Raw genomic sequence first — 22746 nt, forward strand, 5'->3', positions numbered from 1 at the left:
ATTGCTTTTCTTGAGATTATGAGCATTTAGTGGTTCTGTTTATTTGTGTTTTTAATATTCTTAAATTACAGAAAATAACTTGAGGATTTAAATTCCACTTCACCCAATGTAAAAAAGGAAAATGGGTGATAGGGCCTCGCTGAAATTGATATTGAGGAAGTACAGATTTTGAACTTAGTAATTTTTACTTAAGTTTTAATATATTTTTTTGAGAGCTGAGGTCTGATTTACAAGGTGATAGTAATGGGAGTTTAGCTTAAAGCCAGCCTAACTTTGCAGTAATCTGAAATCTGTATCCTCTCGAGAAAAACGGGAGCAAACACCTGAAAAGTTGAAATGGTTCTTGGGTGCATAGGGTAAAGGCAAATATGACCGTCATTTTTAAAGATTTGTGGACTGGAGCCAATTTGTAAAACATTTCTGAGTGTTCAGTGATCTTATTAAAATGCAAACTCACATATAGTGTTTTGTAATGATATGCATTTAAGCGTTAACTTTGTATGCCTCCAAATCTGTTATTCTCATCTGCGAAAGGGTTTAAAATATAAAAGTCTGTTTTTTAATTTAATAATTATTTTATACCCAAGTATTAGAATGTTTGTTATTGGTTAACATTATACTCATCATATGTACACATATTATATTACTACTCTTTGGAGACATAATATTTTATAGGTTTAAGAAATAAATATCTATTATTAATGTATAGCTGCCATTGTATATTTATGATACATGATATTTTTCTTTGCTATTTTAGAATGATTGATTTTTGTCTCTATGTTGCTTTTATAGTTAGATTGAGTGATGATTTTCTCTCTCAGAGATGTCAGTGGAAACATTCCTAACTGCCCGAGGCAGTCATATGCCACAGCTGGCACCGTATTTAAACTACTTCCCCACGTAAGTGCATAATTTTGTCACCTGGTGATAAAGAGCAAAGAGCTACAAAAGGAAATTTTGCAAAAAATAGTCTTATTTTCACTTAGCTAATGCTGCAACTCTGTCAATTAGGCCTTTTTAGGTAGATGAAAACATTTGTGTGCCAATTAAATAACTTAGCAAATTTCAGCAAGACTCAGCAAAATTCAGAATGCCATTTCCTAAAGATGCAGCCCCATTCTTGTTAAACACAGATGATCAGATGCCATCTAGGACATTTAGTGGCTCCTCAGATACTGAAAAATTTTAAGTCAAAGAAAAAGCACCACTCTTAACTAAGGAAAGCCAAAAAAAGGTAACAAGGGAAACCAAAATATTAAAAACATGAAATAATTTTTCAAAAATATGTATACTGGAGGAGAAATGATAAATTAACTTGAAATGGTAAATCTTTTCATTTTTTATTTCAAAGTGTAGCTCTGATTTTCTTGTTGCTAAATGATAAGATTTCTTAATGAAATAACAAATATTTACTGTCTAGATTAACATGGTGTCAATAGTTTAAATCCAAAATAATGATTTAATTAAAACAAAACAAAACAGACATCTGCTTAAAATGACATTTGGGGAATTACCTTTAAAAAAGTCTACTTTTAAAGTTTTGTGCTTTTATAAGACACCTGAGTGGCCAGTGGTTGAGCATCTGCCTTCAGGTCAGGGCGTGATCCCAGGGTCCTGGGATTGAGTCCCACATCAGGCTCCTTACAAGGAGCCTGCTTCTCCCTCTGCGTGTGTCTCTGCCTCTCTCTTTCTGTCTCTCATGAATAAATAAATAAAATCTTTTTTAAAAATAATAAAAATAAAGTTTTGTGCTTTTGAAATCGCTGCCTATTTCTGAACAGCCCCCTCAAAGTATGTTTCTGTTCCAAAGAGAAAAAAAAAAAGAAAATATTTGTGGTCACACCATGCCCAACCACCATTTAGTATGATGTTTCCTTGCTTTACCAAAGCTCTCTCTACTAGGACACCCAAGGCCTGCTTTCATACCATTCCTAAGCTTTTCTCCCTTTCAGTATTTCCCATTCTGGGTCCCATTCCTTAGATTCCTTGCTTTCTGCCTATTAATTTTGCTTTTAATGTAGAATAATGCCCTCATTCAATGGATATATGTTTCATTGAAAAAAAATATCAGCAGACATGTTTGTCCCTGTAGAAGCTAGTGGAATGATTTGCAGCCCCTTTTCCCCTCTGTCCTCACCAAATTACACTGGGTTGGAATCTGCTACTTCTGCTCATGCATCTTGACCCTACATCTTTCTACAGAGAATTGAACTGTCAGCCTTTGAAATAACAGAATAATTTAGGTGATGAGGTTTTATTTTTTTCCCTCAGAGGATCATACTGAAAAACATACTACTTTATAGAGATAAGCCCCAAATATAAAAGAATAGTAAGAACAATGCCTCTTAAAACAGCATTTATGAATAAAATGAGTAGTTCATGCAATTATTTTGGGGTAGAAATTTCTTTCAGAAAATGGACAACAAAATAACTAAGCTTTCTGGGGAATAGGAGTTTGAGAGAAATGGAACAATTTCTGATTCTGGATAGACAAAGAAAATTACTTATAAAAATTATGATTATTTCCATTGGGGAGATAACATACTATATTGGAAGTCACTGAGCAGCGTTACTTTTAGGAAATGTTAATTTTTACTCTTGAGTTCTGGGCAAAGACCCAGAATTATAGTCAGTTTGTTACAAATGTCCTCCTCATTCTCCCAAGCCACCAGTGAGGGTGCATGTCTACGAGTATGGCGTAGCCAGGTTAGCCCTTAGCTGGTGGTTGATACAGTTTCTCTAGCTGGACCGTTTGGTAGCCTAAAAACAAAAAGTTTAGAAAAGTGAACTTTACAAGACAAAGGACTCAATAAGAGTTAATGGGAATTCAAGGTAATGTCAACACTTCAAATATTAAGGGAAGATCAACAAATAGTGCAATCAATGCCAAGTTTGTATAGCACATTCAGTCCAGGCACAAGCTAAGCATTTGAGGCTCATTATTTACATCAAGGGAAATTGAGCAGAGTTTCAGGGATTTGGGTTGCATACAGCCTGAAACTAAGCCAATGCAGGAGAACACACTTAATAAAAATTATGCAAAATTATGAATATTAATTAGTTTTAGTCTTGGAAGGGGCTCATGGAAGTGAGGGGGCTTCAAGCTTACATTTCAGAAACTTCATGTTAAATCCTCCTCTGAGTACAGAAGTGTTGTCCCTTTTGGTTTTAAAGGCAGGTCATTCCAGAGGGAGTCAGAACTGTTGTAGGAACAAGAGTCGACTCAAAATGGAGCAGTAGTAGTTCTCAACAAGAAGTGAATATTAGAGCACCTGGGAGACTTTATAATAAAACCTGCCTTGGGTCCATCTCTACAGATTTCCACCAGTCTGGAACCTGGTGCCAGGTTATTGGTATTATATAACCTTTGTCCTCCATGTAGACCTAAAAATGAAGCCAAGATGGAAAGCTACTCAGAGCTAATAATAATGAGGGTGAGGTGATTTTATTGCTACCCTGTATGGAACATGTACTTTGTAGAAGAAGATATTGCGTCAAACATTTCTCAGTATTCATAACCCTCAGAGGTATATGTACCAACACCATTTTAACAAGAAAGATTCAGAGGCTCAAGGAAGTGCCTTGGATCATACAGAAATGTGAGTTCTAGATGCAGATGCCAGGATCTAAACTCTAGTCTGGCCAGCTCCCTTTTTATTGCCACATATTCTTCCTCCTTAGATACAGCATCTTTGAGGGAACAAGAGAAAGTACAAGACTTCACAGCAGGAGCTAACTGACTGCCACTAGAGAAATTTGTAAGAATTGCCTGCCAAGGGATCCCTGGGTGGCGCAGCGGTTTAGCGCCTGCCTTTGGCCCAGGGCGTGATCCTGGAGACCCGGGATCGAATCCCACGTCGGGCTCCCGGTGCATGGAGCCTGCTTCTCCCTCTGCCTGTGTCTCTGCCTCTCTCTCTCTCACTGTGTGCCTATCATAAATAAAATAAAAATTAGATCTTTAAAAAAAAAAAAAAAGAACTGCCTGCCAAATTAGGTCTTGGAAGTCCAGGAACATCCACACATCTCCACCATGGAAACAGAGATAACGATTTCTGGATCTTGAAAGAGTTCCTATGGAGGCTTAAGTTAGTCTCTTTTACTTCTTTTCTTTTTTTTCTTTGCTTTCTTCTCTTCTCTCTCTCTCTCTCTCTCTCTTTTTTTTTTTTTTTTTGTTCTTCTTCTTACCCCATCCCCCAACTCCAACACTGAGGGTTAAATTCACCATCAGGAATGGTGACACAAGCCTTTCTCACATCTCTTCTCATTCACTGGGTCTCCTGTGTTGCTCACAGAGTATTTCTTGCTTCCCAGGTGATGTCACTGTCCCTGTCCATGGATTCCTTTTCTAGTTCCTGTATTAATGCCTTCCATGCCTCTCTCCTCTTCTCTCTCTCTAACAATTATAAGCTAATGAAGTATGTTCATATCTACCTTGTGAGTACATGGATACATGCCCAGCTTGCCTCCTAATTCCTGGCTGAAACTATTGAGCTCTATTATTCAGTTACCAAAAAGTGGGGTCTGCGGCTATTCTAGATTTCTTATAGCACCTAATTTTAACTTACTTGCTTATGTTTTTAGTAACTCCCTTTTTCCTGACAACTGGACAATTTTGTGTCCTAGGAACGAGGTGAGTCCATGCCAGGCCATGAGCAATTTGAGAAGCCTCATACCATATTGCACTCTCAGAGTCCCCTGTGGCTACTGACCATCGATCCATGTCCCTAGAGCAAGTTTATACACCATATTTTTTTTCCCCATCCAGCTGGCTAATGGCTTTAAAATCAGCCAACAAGGATTCTTATTGGCCAGTAGAATTTATGATGTCCATCCAAGCTTCCTAACTTGCCTGTCTATAGAAGAATCTCCATGGTGAATGTGACTTGGTGATTTGTTCTGATTCTCTTCCTCCGTGGGTAAGTAGGCAGGAGAGATGCAGAGGGAAGGACATGGGAGGTAGAGCCAGAATCCCGGATTCAGGTCTGCCTCCAGTGCTTTCCAGTTACAGGATTTTTGGCAAGTTAATTGCCTCTGTCATCTCCTATATAAAACAGAAATAGAATGACTGTCTAATGCAATTTTAAATGTGGCCATGTGAAAAAACTCTTTTGAAACGTGGTTGGCACAGGGGGATATCAAATGTATTTTCAAATTTTGTTTTTAAATGCAGATGCTTTCCTTTCACAGGAAAGGTGTCTGCTATTCTAATTCCTTCACTGAAGTCCCCTTTCCTAGAGATTTTTTTTTAAAGTTAGATGACCATGGTTATGTTTCTCTTGTGTGATTCCAATGAGCCATCAAAAAAATCAGTGCACATATTTTGAGCGATGAGGTATAGATTTAGAGATTCCAGATATTACTAAGTTTTGTCCCTCCTTACCTGCTGATTTGAGGTACAAAATCAACTCTAATACATAAATCAAAAGAAATCACTAGAAATATCTCAAAGTCTCCTTTCTTGTTAGTGTAACATGTGATCAGTCAGTACTGATTTATACACAGTATTGAACTTCTTTCTATTCTGAGAATGTGTTCTTGTATTGCTTTCAGGCAATTGATTAAATTAAACGACATTTATGCTTTATTCTGTATAGGGAGCAGAAATAAAATATACTTTTGTATTAGATATATATGTTTTAGGAAAAAACAGAAGAGAAAGTAACAGGCACATTACATATTCATTCATTTATTGCACCAGCAAACTTACTGAGTTCCTATTCTGTGCCAGGAATTATTCAAGGTGATATAGCAATGAAAACCCGAGAGAGAGAAATCCCTGCCCTCATCTAACATAAATTCTGCAATTAAAAGGATAAAACATGAAAATGATTTGTTTCTCCTTAAATGGCATACTTATTATAACCAGTTAGCATGTATTTGTTTTCTATTTTATAACATGTTTTTACATAATTTTTCTGATGAAATATTCCTAATAAATTTGCAAGGCATTGATTATACTTAGTCCATTCTGTATATAAGAAAGGGTCAGCTTTGCGTGGCCTATGTTCTCTAGCAAAGCCAAGAGTAAAGCTGACCATGGACTTACACGTTCTGATGCTTTTACAACCTCTATTCTAATATTCTTTCTTCTTATGATGATGAAACACTATATACCAACCCCAGAGAAAAAGAATGATAGAAATCTATTTCCTTCTTGCTTTGTTGTACTGCAAGTACAAAAGCTGCAATCATATTCATCTCAATTGATGGATGTAGCTAAATCTCAGCATTTTAGAAGAGGAACAAAAACAAAATTAGTTGTATTAGCAAAGCAATCTTACATATCTGGCAGTTGCTTATGTCTGATATGAATTTTCTTTTTAAAGCATTCTGGCTTTTAGTGGTCTAGAGACCACAAGGATGTTATGGTAACCACAGAGGCAATTCAAGCTAGGTTTCAGCCTAGGCTTTTATTTTTCTGTTGCTGTTAGTTTTACTAGGAGTGTCCTGCAACCACTGGCTTTTCCTCATATGTAGCTTCAGTGGCCTCCTGCATTGTTGGTTAACATTGCATAAATCTTTATAGATAGGTATAGATATTCTCTCAAGGAGATGATGATATTGGTGGTGGTTGTGGTGGTAGTTGTGGTGGTGGTGGTAGTGGTGGTGATAATTTAGAGGATTTTAGGATATGACTCAGGGAATAAGAACCATCTTCTAAAAATATTTCGCATTATAACATTTTTACATGAAATTGAATAACCTTTTTGTGAACTGCTTCGTAGATGCATTTCAACAGAGAATCTGTGGGTTGAGGGGAGACACACTTTTCTCTCATCTGTAAAACAGTAGTGACTTTAGTTCTTATTATCAGGAGAAATTGCTGAGCAGCTAAAACAGATTCTTTTAAATCGATTTTGCATAACTAAATGCTGATAACATAATATAGTGTTCTTGTGACCATGAAACCAGAAATAACCCTATATTCACTCTCTAGAAAGCATCCTTTAAGAAAGAATGGGAAAATGTCAGTCTGAGAAAGCCAGAAACAAATATTCATAATTGACTACTAAAGAAAATGACTTAGGTTTCAAATATATATACTCATATTTCTATGCTGGCCTTTTTCATGTTACCTGCTTAGTGCCCTAAGAGCCAGTAGTCATTCCACGAAATGTATGGAGGGGAAGTAGAAAAGTCAAGGACGCTCAGACCTTGATTCCATTCTGCTCTGAGCAGTGGCACTCAATATGAAGGAAGGAACAAGTCAAGTCACAATGAAGTGAAGTGAATGTATGGGAGGGTTGCTTCAGAAAAAGACATCAATACAGGTTTGTTTAAATGTTTTTAAGCTGTACACTTGGCATATTATATGACAACTAACATTTAGAAAGAAAAATTATAAACATAATTCCACTATACTAATGCTTTTATATCATTTTAATCCACTGGTCTCACCAACTCCAACCAAAATTAGAGAGGAGATACCATTCACCTCTGCAACTTTCTTATCATGTTCTTTAAATTATCTTTGTTATCCAGGCAATATTGCTTTTTTAAAAAAATAATCTTACAGTCTCTCCAAAAGTACCAGAGTTCCATAATAATTAGGTCTTCTCCATATCTCTAGGGACTATCAAAATGCCTGGCACACAGCAGGTGCTCAATAAATGTTTGTGGAATAACTGAGTGGAAACATAGCCTTATGTTCAAACTATTTTCCCTTCCAAGATACATTTCCTGAACCCAACCTGCCCTCCCAATCTATGTTTGCTTTCTTTCCTGAGGTATAATTTACATAAACTATAAAACTGACAATTTTGAAGTATACAAATCAGTGATTCCTAGTATATTCAAAGAATTGTGTAATAACTATTACCACCATCTAGTTCTAGAATATTTTCTAAAAAGAAACTCCATACCCATTCACTGTCACTCTCTACTCTCGCCTCCCTTCAGCTCCTTGCAACCACGGGTCTCCTCTCTGTCTCTATCGATTTACCTGTCCTTGACATTTCATATAAATGGAATCATATAATACGTAGCCTTTTTCTCTCTGGCTTCTTTCATTTAGCATAATGTTTTCAACATTTGTTTATATTTTAACTCCTATCAGTACTTCATTCCTTTGTATGGCTGAATAACATTCTTTTGTGCAAGTATACCACATTTTGTTTATTGATTAATTTGTTAATGGAAATTTTATTTACTCATCAGTTGATAGTCATTTGAGTTGTTTCTACTTTTTGGCTAGTAAGAATAATGCTGCCATGAACATTTGTGTACGATATTTCGAGAACATATGTTTTGATTTCTCTTGGGAAGATGCCTAGTTGTGGAAATGCTGGGTCATATGGTAACTCTGAACTTTTTAAGGAGCTGATTTTCCACAGTAGCCGCACCACTTTAAATTTCCATTAGCAATGTATGGAAGTACCTAAATCTCCACACCTTCCTCAAAACCTTTTTCCACTTAAAAAAAAGTGTATAGCTATCACAGTGGTATGAAGTGATAGCTCTTGATACTTTTGATTTACAGTTCCTTAAGGGCTAATGAGGTTGAGCATCTTTTCATGTGCTTACTGGCCATTAGTATATCGTACTTGGAGAAATGTCTATTCACATTTTTTGCCCATTTTTTTTCTTTCTTTTTTTTTAAAAGATTTATTTATTTATACATGAGACACACACAGACACACACACACACACAGAGAGAGAGAGAGAGAGAGAGAGAGAGAGAGAGAGAGAGAGGCAGAGACATAAGCTAGGGAGAAGTAGGCTCCATGCGGGGGGGATCCTGATGTGGAACTCCATCCCGGATCCCAGGATCATGCCCTGAGCCAAAGGCAGATGCTCAACCTCTGAGCCTCCCAGGGTTCCATTTTTGCCCATTTTTCAATTGGGTTGTCTTTTTGTTGTTGAGCTAAGTATTCTTTATATATTCTGGATACTAGACCCTTATCAGAAATGTGATTTGGAAATATTTCTCCCATTGGCTTTTCACTATCTTTATAGTGTCCTTTGAAACACAAAAGTTTTTACTTGTGATGAAGTCTAATTTTTCTAATTTTTTCCTTTGGTGGCTTGTGTTTCTGGTGTCAGGTTGAAAGAACCATTGCGTAGTCCAAGGTCATAAAGATTTATGTCTATAATACCCTCTAAGAGGGTTTTTATTTTTAAAGGATTTTATTTATTTATGAGAGAGAGAGAGAGAGAGAGAGAGAGAGAGAGAGAGTGCGCGCAAGTGCATGGAGGGAGGGGACAAAGGGAGAGGGAGAGAGGGAATCCCAGTCAGACTCCTTGATGAGTGTGGAGCCCAAAATGGGGCTTGATCTCAGGATCCTGAGATCAGAACCTGAGCCAAAATCAAGAGTTGGACGCTTAACCAACTGTATCACCCAGACACCCCGCCTTTAAGAGTATTATAGTTTGAGCTATCTTTAGTTCTTTTTTTAAAAATTAAAAAGAAATTTAAAAAGATTTTTATTTATTCATTCATGAGAGACACAGAGAGAGGCAGAGACATACGCAGAGGGAGAAGAAGCAGGCTCCATGCAGGACCCCAATGTGGGACTCGATCCCAGGACCCTGGGATCATGCCCTGAGCCAAAGGCAGACATTCAGCCGTTGAGCCACCCAGGCGTCCCTAGTTCTTTAATTCACTTTGAGTTAATTTTTGTATATATCATGAGGTACAGGTTCAAATTCATTCTTTTGAATGTTTTGTGTTTCATTCTCCTGAGAGGTAATGGAAACATTGGCTTTTCAGTCTAAATTCTGAGACATTTCACTAATTATTAAATCTTTCAGAACTTTGTGTTTCTTATAAAATGGAAGCCATAAAATCTACCTCATAGGATTGTTCTGAAAATTAAATGAGATAAAGTTATAGTGCCTACTCATATAGTGGGTTACCCAGAGAAATGCAGCTATCATTAATTTTGTTGCATATCGTATTATCATCATTATCATCAAACCAAATATTTTGACAAAACTTAAAGTGCTTAAAAATCCATATATGATGAGAAATATTGGGTGTTCTGTTGATTGTTAACTAGCTCCCTCTACAGATAGTATAAGAATCTTGGCTTTAATGGAAACCAATAACTAGTGTTCAGAATGTACAGATATTGGAAGTGTGCTTGTGGTTCTCCAAAGATGCTTGTTGCCCTTTTCATATTGAACATGATCTTAATTAAATATGTTGGCAACACTGGTTTATATTTTTAATTACCAGAGATATATTAGCTAGAATCAAAATTGTCATGTTTCTTGACTAATTTATTTCTCAAACAAATTGGGTTTTGCATATTTTCTTTGGATTAAGTGACCTACACTATGCAAAATTTGTAATTATATTGTAATTATATTTTTATAGAAGAATTCCAAAACAACTTGCAAACCATGATCCTCTGAGCACAGAGAGATAAGTTGTAGGTATTATTTTGTCACTAATTTTGGCCTAGTACACAGTAAATAATACATTTTATATTACTAGTACATATACATTTTTAATTTAAAAAAGCCTTAACTTTGTTATGTGCAATGCCGGCCTATATTTTCTGATGCGTTCTACTCTATTCAATTTCATTAACCAAAGTCACTAAAGTGGTTTCACAACCTGCTACGATATTGTAACCTGCAATTGGATAAACACTATGCTTCAAGAAGTCACCACTTCACTTTGGACTTCCTTTCAGGATCAGACCAAGCAATTACTTGAAACACTTAGAAAAACCTTAAGAATTAAAGATTTTTAGTACTTTGGTGTTAATAAATCTTTCGTAGCATACATTTTTGTGCCGGACCATTTTCTTTGGTAATATTCCCCTCCTCCCTTCCCTTTGTTTAAAAGCACTCTATATACTTTTGTTTAAAATTAGAGTACAAAAGCATTCAAATGCCTGTAAAACTGTACTCACTTTAAGTACAAAAAAATAATTCCACCGAATCTTTATACTGCTTTCATTTTTTCCTCCATGATTTCTATTTATTTTCCTACATTTGACAAGTTTTACATTTCGTATAAAGTTCTTCTTAACGAGTGATTTGTATTGAATGTCTCATGTTTTAAATGTAAAAAAGAGTATATTATTACAATGAAAAGGAAGCATGTCGAATAAAAGAGCAGACGGACAGGGCTTGATTGATGTTCGGAAGTTATTTTTTCTGTGAACTCCCGTCAGCCTAGAAATCATAAAACAGAAAAGAGGCTTGGTTCAGCTCACACGCCCTTAGGGGATGTATGGAAAAGGATTTAAAATTCTGATAGAGTAACTTCAAAAATGTAGCAGCTGAAATAATTTATTTCACTACAGAGCGACCAACTGAACTTTTACATTGAAATTATTCTTTTTGAACTTGCACATGTTAGCAGGAAGGCTCAGTGGTCTCTGCACTTCAGTGCGAAGGATGCCAGGCTACATAGCTCAGCCTTTCTGCCCCAAATCAAACAGTGGCTGTTCTGGTCCCTCCTGTACTTTCTCACTGACCATTTCCTGAATAATGGGTAAAAATAAGCCAAAGCCCATGATTTCAAAAAAAAGATTGAAGAAGAAGGAGGCTGAGAGTAGGGAAGTTTTTTTTCTTCTTTAGGAAAATTTTCCAAAGATTAGTTTGGAGCATTGTGTAAAAATAACAGAAAAAAAAATATAGGGCTACTCAACTCTTGGACATTTTTACCCATGAAGACTGCTACATTCCATTAGCTGTTCAAGTGTGATCTTTGATCTGGACAGACCTTGAGGTTATTTTAGAAGAGGAAAGACAAAAGTAGTGAACCAGGTAAGGGCCATTGCTAGTTGTTGATACATTGCATTCATTCTTTTTCATTATCTTTTCTCCTTACCAAACTATACTTGGGCAGCATGAAGCTGCTCTTGGTTCTGAGTGACACTGAGATGACAATCACCAAGAAAAATGTCACCTCTGGACAATATTTCCCAACATGACCCAATCTATGATAGTTATATGTTTAATCTTGGTCACTGAGAATATACAGAATAATAATAATGAGGCTAATAAACTGTCAAATGAATTTTCATTGTATTAGTCAAAAGCAACAACCTAGACATTTGGTAAACAATGTATTTATCCTTGTATATGTATGAGAATGTATGGCCTGTCATGCAACCAATATAAAAAAGAATTCAAGCATATTTACACAAAAGAATTTCCAGACTCTACAATCATTCCACTTATTGCCAGTGGTCTAAAACTCACAAGTTGAAAACCATTGCTCTAAAATTTTAAAGATCATTATTCTAATCAGATGAGAAAAATGAAGTCCAGAGATATCCCTGAGTTAATCATTTAATTGATCAGAAACTAAAGCAATAAAAATAAAAGGAGTATGCATAAAGAAAAATGTGTTATCTAATTTGCCTTTATTGGTATCCACACCTTGAGGCAGGTGGAAAAAGCCCACAAGCTTCTTTATTTTTAGATGAACATTTTCCTGGGATCTAGTTGTGTGTGTGTGTGTGTGTGTGTGTGTGTTTTCCAGATGAGATTCGTCTTGCTTTAATGTAAAGAAACATCAGAAAAATGCTTAGTATGAATATGAATAGTATTTGTAATTTTAATAAGTGCCTATGCTAATCACTTAAATATGTGTCTTATTATTAAAAATTACAAAGGCAGATAATTGGGACCAAAAAAAAAAAAGATACCATGTCAACAGTAACAACAAAAAACAAAGTTTCATATATACTTCTAGCAAAGGCAAAAGAATTAGAATTATATAGAGTACTTCTTAAATTTACATTATTGAAATTTTAGTTACAATATATTTTTATTTATGGAAGAAATATTCCTATTCTGAGCAAAGAAGAAAGTTTTATAATCAGGTACAGAACTTGAAACCTGGAAAATACTGCTTTGGGGTGCAGGTTAGTATTGAATCATTTCATGGCTCATAGTTAATTAGCATTTATCTAATGTTGAATAGGGATAGTCCAACTGAAAAGCGATCTCTAGTTAACAAGCTTTTACAATTGAGGATAATTTTTGTCCCCCACCAAGGAACAGCTAGATTGCATTCTATGCTAATGAAACTTTTTCAGTGGAGCATGCAGTGATTTTCATAATTCTAGTCCTGGCTGGGATGTTGGAAAAATGGTGCATGTCCAGAATAATTAAAATGGGATTTAAGGCCATACTTTGGAAGGCTTTTATTTTTCAAGACGGTTATGTTTATGACTGCAGTTACTTCCAAAGTCTCAAAAATTTCAGACCTAAGAGTAAACTTGGTGTCAAGAAAAGTTGTGATCTTTGATTCAAATCCCAACTGTGCTACGACTAGCTCTGTGATCTTGGCCAATTTGCTTAAATCTTAGGAGACAACTTCTTAAACGTAAAATAATGTGGTACTTACCTAGCGGCATTGTTAGGAAAGGTTTTTAAAACATATCTAAAGTCACTGTCATGCTATATTCAATAAATTATTGTTGCTATTATTATCATCATCATCAGGATTATTACCAGTATAATTCACATAGTGATGATTATTATTCCTATATTATTTAGCAGTTCTCCTTTAAAAATATACTGAAAAGAACCTCCTTTGTAATGAAAGCGTCAGATTAAATAAATCTAACAAAATAAATGAGTGGGTCTCTGAATGCATTGGTATGATGAGCCCATGGTTATGAAATTTGGAAATGCTGAATCTAATAAACTGTCTCAATTTCTTTAACATGACAGGGCTGATGAGATTCAAGAGGGATCCAGACTGTCACACACATAGTTGTTTTGTCACCATTAGAATCTGCCCTTTTTTGAATGAATATTTCTGCTTTGGTAATTGCATATACAGTAGTAAAACGTCTGTACATTCTTCTGAATGTTCCAGCATCCCAGCCAGGACTTCTTTCTTAACATTGTCCAGACTGCAGTAGTGATTTTTCCATGCATATTCCAACCTATAGTATTCTTTCCATTGGAAAAATAATATATTTCCTTTCTACTAAGAAAAAAAAGCAAGGTACATGAAGGTAAAAGGAAGTCCTGGTTTTGTTTGGGAAAAAAAAAACAAGAGCTTAGGGCAGAGATTGCTTGGATATGGTAGGTCTCTCCACAAGATGGCACTCCTTCTCCCTCCTTTTTTTTTTTTAATTGACAAATATAAATTGTCATTGTTTAATTACACAATCACAGAACAAATATATTGTTGGATTGTGTATCAAATATAGATTGTTTGAAGTTTTTTAAAAAACATATAACCATATTTCTTTTAGTAGTATAATTTTATCTTTAAGGCTCTGTTTGGATGTGAATACACTATTAAGTCTTAAGAGGACATACTTACCCCCACTCCCACTCCCAAATGTAACAAACTCATATGAACCTTTTTTTTTTTAAGATTTTATTTATTTATTTGAGAGAGAAAGACAGTGAAAGAGACAGAGAGAGAGCATGAGCAAGGAGGAGGGACAGAAGGAGAAGCAGGTTCCCCACTGAGCAAGGAGCCAGTGCAAGGAGTTCATCCCAGGACCCTGGAATTGTGACCTGAGCTGAAGGCGGATGCTTAACTGACCGACCCAACCAGATGCCCTCAGATGAATCTTCTAACAGATTTCCACTGAAACCTCTGTGGAGTGGAAACGTTTAAAGTCACAAATGAAGACTAAAAAGAATCAGAATGTCCCTTCATTTTGTTTTTATCATCACTTTCAATTTTAAGTGGATGTATCTTTCCATTTGAAAGAAAATGTCTTTTTTTAAAGATTTTATTTATTTATTTGAGAGAGGGCACAAGTAGGGGAGCGGCAGGCAGAAGGAAAGGGAGAACCAGGCTCCCAACCCGGCAGGGAGCCCTGTGCAGGGCTCAATCCCAGGACCCTGGGATCATGACCTGAGTGGAAGGCAAATTAACTGGTGGAGCCACCAAGGCACCCCTGAAAGAAAATATCTATGATAATTTTATTTGGACATGAGTCAGAAGCATGTTTGCCTCCAAAGAGTAAGGGACTCCTTACTGATTTAATGATGTGGATGTCACAAATATATTCTTGTCACTTTATGTTAATTTCAATTGGAGTCTGTATAATTATTTCATTTTAAAACAGAAAAGGAAAGCTGATTCATTATAAGATTTTTAAGATCAAATGCAAAGAAACACATGTTACCTATTAAAGCATTAGAGAAAAAAAATGTTAGACGGCTTCATTAAAAACAGAATTTGATGAGGAACCAGTAAATAAACATAATAAGTAAATAAATAGAATTTAATTGACAATTTCACGCTTACATCTTTAGCATTTGTATCAGATTATATTTCCTGTCTACTGGTTTTCTTTCAAGAGAGAAGGTGTGGAGTGCATGAGGACAAAATTACAGCTTACTTGATTTCTTAATGTGGTGATAATGATCTCCTAAGAAATACTTATTCTCATATAGTCTTCAGTTTCTAGATTTTTTTTTTTGTAAACTTCAGAGAAGCTTAAGGTTTCTATAAGACAAATAGTAAAATTTGTCATGCCTTGGGCATAACAACTATTATTTTGGAATCTTTACCTTACTCTTTAGGATACCAACACTGTGTTAGAAGCTAACAGTACAGAATGCTTGCCTCCTATAGCAAAAGTCACACTTGGAAAGGAGGAAGAAAAATTCTAAGAGCGTCCTAAGAAGAGAAAAAGACTACTGCAGAGAGAAAACTAAGATTTATATCAGATTTTTCATAGGAAAGCAAAACTAACACATAGTATTTTAATAAAAATAATCACGATTGCTGTAATAACTTGTTAAAACTGGACACTAAACTAAGCACTTCATATTTCACACTTACTGGCTCATTTTACACTCCCCAAATTCCTCATGAGACCAAAATTGTTATCCCCCTTTTTACAGACAGATACGATGACTGATAACCAGAAAGGTTAAGTGGCTTGGATTTGGCGATAGGATTGAAATGCAATTATATCTTGTTTTAAAGCCTATACCTTTGGGGCACCTGGGTGGTCAGTGGACCAGCATCTTCCTTCAGCTCAGGGCATGATCCTGGGGTTCTGAAATCAAGTCCCACATCGGGCTCCCCAAGAGGAGTCTGCTTCTCCCTCTGCCTATGTCTCTGCCTCTCTTTCTGTGCCTCTCATGAATAAATCAATTAAAATTTAAAAATCTCTCTAAAAAAAAATAAGGGTAAAAAAAAAAAAAAAGCCTAGGCCTTTAACCATTGCACATCCCTGCCTCACTGCCTTGTAAGGGCATAGAATATTTAGAATTTGACTACTGGCTTCAAACATAAGTAATGTCTTTATATGAGTGTAGGTCAGTTGTTCCATCCTTTCAAATTTTCAGGTCAAAATTTTTTCAATGAACTCAGGAGAGATTTCAATTTGATATATCAGAAGAAGTATGTGATCCTCAGGGTGTGGACACAGTAAACAACCTACAAAAGGGGCCACATGGACTCTGAGCGAGAGGTCTGCAACAAGCAAGTGGTCATAACTGCCTGTCCTAGTTGTACGACTCGATCCTCTAAAGGACTTGAGGAACTGCACAGGTATCCCCTCTTGGAGTGTTTATTATGACTGCAAATACCTTTATGTGAAAGATATCTCTTACGTGTTGAACTCAGTCAGCACCCTTCCACATTCACTTCTCTCTATCAGTATAAAGTCCGAGACCTTTAGCTACTTGGTATTACCTGATATGATCATTTTTCTCAATAATTACCTTTTTCACATTTTCATCAAATTAGGCACCTAGTCTCCTTTCATTTGTAGTAGTACCTGAAAGCTTCTCTAGTTGCTATGCCTTAGTTTATTTAGCCATTCATATACTGTTAGGACATTTAGATTTTTCCATTTTTTGCCACTGTGAGTGAGCATTTGCTGTTTCTTTTTGGGAAAGGCAGGGAGGGGTGTTTGAGAGATGCATGCTGGTTTCTTTGAAATAAAGTCCCCAAAGTAAAATGATTATATCAAAGGATATTAATATCAAGGGATATTAATAGATTTTAAACTCTTGCTTAAAATTTCAAGATAGCTTTTTAGAAAGAGCAACTTTTTAGTGACTTTGGCAAGGTGTAAATCATGAATCTCAAACTCAGCTCCTAAGTGAGCTAGGGAAGCTCCCCTCTCCCCTCTCATGATAGAAAAGTGATTGCAGCTGCCCAGACATTTGACAGCAGAGTGTGGGGGGTGGGGGGGGGTGACAGCTCACCTGGTTGGGGACCATCTAGCAGGAACAGCGGCCCTGCTCAGCTCTGCCTAGGTGTTAACTTACAGGAAATACAGTTGCAGTGCTAGCATAGGACTTCCAGTTTTGTTCAGTTTTTTATAGAGACTCTGGAAATCCAGGATTTATATGAAATTTCACAACTTTTACACATTAGCAAGAACTTTAAAGTGTTTTTGAATATTGTGTGTGTGTGTGTGTGTGTGTGTGTGTGTGTGTGTGTTGGGGGAAAGTTGCTGCTAGCTTGCTCCTGCCTGTGGATGGGCTTCCAGGTGGAGACCTCTAAGGTCTATATTCTAATTCCTCAAAGCCTCACATTGAGCTTTATCATTTTCTGTCTCATTTGCCATGTTAGTAGGTGAGCAGTGATACCGTAGCATTACTTTAGTTATCATTTTTAGTTGTTCGTAAAGCTGTGTTGCCTACCTCCTCCCTCCCCACTTCCAGTAGTCCTTTCTTTCTTCCTGTGAGAGTTTATCTACTTTATTTATGAGGGGAAGTCTGGACACTGGTGTAAATGGCACATTAATACTTTACACCATCACAAACGTGTGTATACAGATGTATATGCACATACACACAGATATATGACAATGTGTTTTCATTAGATATATTTCATGCATGGCCTCATTATGCTGTCTTCTTCCTTCACATGGTACAGTTCAGAGGACTTAGGTTTACATAATGTGCTCATCCATCTTGCCTCTGAGAAGATCCTAATATACTCCATTTCTTTCATATCAGGAGTTTATCTCTTCTCCATAGCTAGAAAGAGACTCTTCCCCTCTCCTATCTAGTTTTCAATGAAATATTTAATTCTGACTTATCTGGACTTAATACATTGTGTGATACAAGAAAGGTAATTTCTCTATACTAATATTGCATCAGATCAGTATCATTTATTAACTAGCAATTTGTTTTTCTATTTTTGAGGATTCTTATAATAATCATTTAAATTGATTTTACCAGTCTCAGTTGTATTTCACTGGTCTGTTTTTTGTGGATTCTGAATTGTTTCTTACTATGTGATTATTGCTTTGTGATTTTAATCTCTGACAGAATAACATACAGAGATATGTCAGACTTCTTTATTATTTAGACAAGGTGATCCCTACATTACCTCTAATGTTTCCTTTGCCAAAAAAAAAAAAAAGAAAGAAAGAAAGTGTTAACTTCTAAAATGAACTAATATGGTCAAAGAGAATTAGGTGTTTTCAATGGGGAATGAACGACAGATTATGTGGTATAACATGTTTTGCCAAGTGAGTGGTATCCGTTATGATGTTACGATTAACAGTTTTCATTGAGTCATTTTATGAGTCTATGAAATTAGGAACTGAAATAGATAGTCTCTAAATTCCCTTAAAATGCTGGAGTTCTGTGACTTTTTTCTGCCCTGAAAAAACTATAATCATCCAGATGACCCCAATGTCTGACAACACATTTCCTTTGTGAGGTGAAGACAATCTCCGACATCTGAAGAACCTCCCCCAAGGGCTATCACAGCCCCCCATGCTTTAATCTCCGATAGCATCTCCCACTCATCCTCTTTGCCTACTTGACATCCTGCACATATTACTGCACAGGCCCCGAAACAACACTTTAGGAGAAGAATAATTTATTCAATGACTTCAGCCCATGAGAGGCCTGTTAGGGCATTTCTCCCTGTCGGGGGGAAGCAAGAATAAGTTTCCAACCCTGGAGAGTTGGAGATTCAGGCATCTCAGGAGTCTACCCAGGCTGTTTTCAGGAGGCAGCTTCATCATGGCCAAGGCTCAGGTGTTTGGGATCGGAGTGAAAGCTAAAATGAGAATCGAAGTGCCTGATAACCATAGTGACACCACGAACACATGCGGATTCTTTGAGTTATCTTCTTAGTCCAGGATGAAGAGCAGGACCTGTACATATATACAGAATTAGAAACTTAGAATATTTTTGGTTCTCTTTCCAGAAAACCGTAGAGGATATCCTAAAGTTTAAAACAAAGCCACTGCATCTTTGCGCCGTTATTTATTGTTCACTGCCAGTGATAAACTGGCTGTTCCTGTTATAAGAGTGTGCTGTGCTGAGACTCCGGGAACTATATTTATCTAGACAATGATAATATATAACCTAGTAAATAGAAATGAAATTTTCCCATCTAGCATGTTTTCTGATTACATCTTAAAGAAGAACATTTTGGTAAATATATCTAAAATGAAGGTAGGGATATTTTACAACTGTAAACCATCCTTGCATAGCAGGGATGTAGTCCATTAATTCTCAGAGCTCGAGGCAAGGCTGACAATTCATAAGTGGTAAATCCAGGGAGTTATGAAGATATTAAATCTCACATCTGGTGAGAAAATGTGTTATTTCACTGGGTTGATTGATGGACACTTTTCCATTACAGTGCAATTTGGGAAATTGCACTGTTAATTGCTAAGGTTTTAGCAAAGCTCTGTAGTTCAATTCCAATTACTTTCATTTTGAAAAACAGAACAGCTGGATGGTAAAATTGCCTGGAGCTGTCACCAAGGGAGGGTACGAGCCAGCAACCCGACCTCTGTCATTCCTGACTTGGATTTTCTACAGAACTGTTAGTGGAATCAAAGGCTCCAGGCAAATGAGGTCTCCTTACCATGTACTTTCTTCAGGCTCCAGAGCATATCAGTTTGCTGCCTTCTCAGGTAGTGGCCACCCTATCAGAGATGTGCACCCATTATTACTCATTTGCCTCTCTCCGTAGGGGAGAGATGAGAAACGCAAATTTCGTCATACCTTGATCCCTTCCCACAAGGTGATCACTTCCTTGCTTTAGAGGCAAGCAGAGTTTTAAATCTTTGCCTCAGAGATTTCTTTTGCTGTCACATTGACCGTTGGGGCCTATGGCTATGGGCCAAATTACATGTCTCCTTGCACAACGTCTCTGTCTCTGGCTAAATATAGGAAGAACAATTCCAGTCGTGATTTGGAAACGACCTGGTGCTACCAGCAGCTAACGAATAAAACTGGATGATTCAGCCCTCAATTCCCACATCTAGCCCAGCTCACTGTTTGAGCCACAGATGGATCAGATGTTTTTTGGTTAATGTCACACAGGCTCCAGGAGGCTCTACCTTGCTTGGTGTAGCCATGAATACGTAAGGGGCTTTCTTCATTAATTTCAGGGTCTGGGAGGTAAAACGAAATGAAGGCATGGCATGTCTGACAAAATTGTGATGAGGACAAATTTGGGGAAGGATTTCAAGGGGAAATATTTGTGAAGAGAAAGAAAACGTAGTTGTGCAGATGGGAAATTTAGAGAAAATGGTGTGTTGCCTTTCCAGAACCTCTTCTTACTATTCAATATACATTTTTGATATTGTAAATGCAGATTAGTAAATTTTAATGCCTTTTCAAATCTATACTCTTGAAATGTGTGATCAACATATTTCAAAAAATGGGCCTTTCCTCTCTGGTGGTTGGTCCTAAGCAATGCACTCTGGCCAAAGACCTGAATAAAACTCAGCTAAACAGATAACCTGGCTAAACTACTGTTACTCTTAAGGGAAATGCTTTCTGGGCATTACTCCCTCTCCCTACCTGAGAGATTTTGAATAAGTGACTACATATGTATTTGGTCTGTGTCCTGTTCTAACGTAATTATTAATAACCTTCCCCTTAGGATTCTCAAAAGAGTCCCAAGTTGAATCATAAATTATATAGTCACCCTACTTATCAATATATGTCTTCTGAACCATATGTAATATGAACACTGGTAAGTAAAATGTTCTCAGTCTCACTAGATTTCCTGCCATGTTCTTAGCCTTTGTAGAACAGCTATCCCCAGGGAGTAGTTCATCCCTAAGTCAAGCCATACATCAAATCTCAGACTCATAGAAATTTATGTCTGATGGGGCCCTTAAAGCAAACAAACAAAACTCCTTGGCAAGTTAAAAAGCTTGACTTACTTTCAAAATCTAAGACTTTATGTTGTACAAAAACATGGGTTGTTTTCATTTGTCATTATTCCTTACTTTGTCTTTTGCATTGATGACAAGCCTGGCTGCTGAAATACTTGAAATCTGTTCTGAAGTGTTGTCTCCTGTAATCTTCTTTCCTTATACTTAACAACCCGTTTCTTTCACGCTTCTCTTGTTCCTCTTTTCCATCTTCTTACCCCTGTGGGTCTATCCTGTTACTCTTTCATGTGAGCCTCTAGCTCATCCACCTTCTGAAGACTGAGCAGAGCCCTTTGGACAAAGTCTATCTGGTGTTGGCAGAGGTAAAATTGTTTATGTGTGTGCACCTTTTTTTAGTGAACCTGAACACTGCCAACTTCATTACGAACATGCATTTTACCAATGAGGAGCCAGACTCTTTATTTCATTATATCCCTCCAAAGCCATTCGTTGAAGGATGTGATAGCTCTTGTTTAAGTGTATGTATGCACTAAGTACTTTTCTTCACTGAAATTCATTTACTCCTACTCCATTGATTTAGATTCTAGTTTGTGCTCAATCGTGATCTTCCTCCAGAAAGTCTCTGAGATTTAGTTCTCTTCCAGTCTTTCCCTCTCTAGAACTGTCGTTGCACAGAAAATTGGGCCTATTTTTTTCTTAGTAACTTAGTTATTCCTAGTTCTGTAACCATATCCCATGTGTGATTTCTCTGTCCCTAGCTATATTTAAAGCTTACTGGAGAGAGAGAGAAACCATGTCTTCATAACACTTTTTGGATTTCTTACAGAACTGAGCTTCTCCTCAAGAACACACAAAAAAATTGCATTGATCATCTTGACCAAAGGTATCTGCACCATAGCTATTTACCATTCTTGGTCACAGGACTTCTTTTAGTTAGGGCTCTTTGACTGTAGGAATCAGAAACCACTTCTAACCTAAAAGTGAAAGAACACTGGAATTTGTTGAAAGATTATGGGGGTTGCCCAGAAAATTGAGGGGGAAAATTGAAAACTTAATTTTAGAAACAGCAGAACCCAGGGAAGCCCTACGGTTCTACATATAATTATTATTAATGGGCAAAATTTTGATCTTTGTTGTTTGACTGAATATTCAAATTCTAGAATGGAGCTGAGGCCTTCCATTCATTTTTTGAACAAGAAAGGGTGGACTTTCAGAATTGGTGTTGCTTTCATGATGAGAACAATGAGTGGATAAAGGCTTCAAAAAGCTTTTTCACTTTAGCCCTCATTTTTCGGTGTGCTACTTTAGACTCCACACATCTAAAGGTGCAATTACACATTTACTAGTCTAGTGAGAGTCCTTTGTTCCATGCCACTTTTATTTCCTTTATATTTCTTACCCAGGCAAACAAATATGCCCTCTCTACAACTCCACCTTTATAGATCATCCTATGGTTTTTCTAAATTTATAGATATTCTTTAAGCTGTTATATTCCTGTGACATCTAATAGGTTTCTTTGCATGTTAAGGAAATGAAAGAACATACCAAGTTGCTAGTTTTAATAAAATGCTATTAACCAGAGAAAAAAGATTTCTATGCATAATTGGAAACTTGAAGTTATAATATTTTTAAATCCCCTTTAAGTACATTTTCAAAGTAATGTGCTGTCCTATTATTTTTTGCAGCTAAATTTTAATTTTTTAAAAAACTGGATGATTGTGGGTAAACAAAAAAAGAA

General features: G+C 36.6%; 1 long non-coding RNA gene across 1 annotated transcript in view; it reads left to right on the plus strand.

Moving 5' to 3' along the window:
• The first annotated feature begins 784 nt into the window (after window positions 1-784).
• The window catches only part of LOC119867454, a 48655-nt gene continuing 26693 nt past the window's right edge, over window positions 785-22746 (plus strand). The window contains exon 1 of the long non-coding RNA XR_005383593.1: window positions 785-900. This is a non-coding gene — a long non-coding RNA (uncharacterized LOC119867454). The remainder of the gene's footprint in view (window positions 901-22746) is intronic.

This window comes from Canis lupus, chromosome 34 (assembly GCF_011100685.1).
Source record: "Canis lupus familiaris isolate Mischka breed German Shepherd chromosome 34, alternate assembly UU_Cfam_GSD_1.0, whole genome shotgun sequence".
Taxonomy (NCBI): Eukaryota; Metazoa; Chordata; class Mammalia; order Carnivora; family Canidae; genus Canis; species Canis lupus.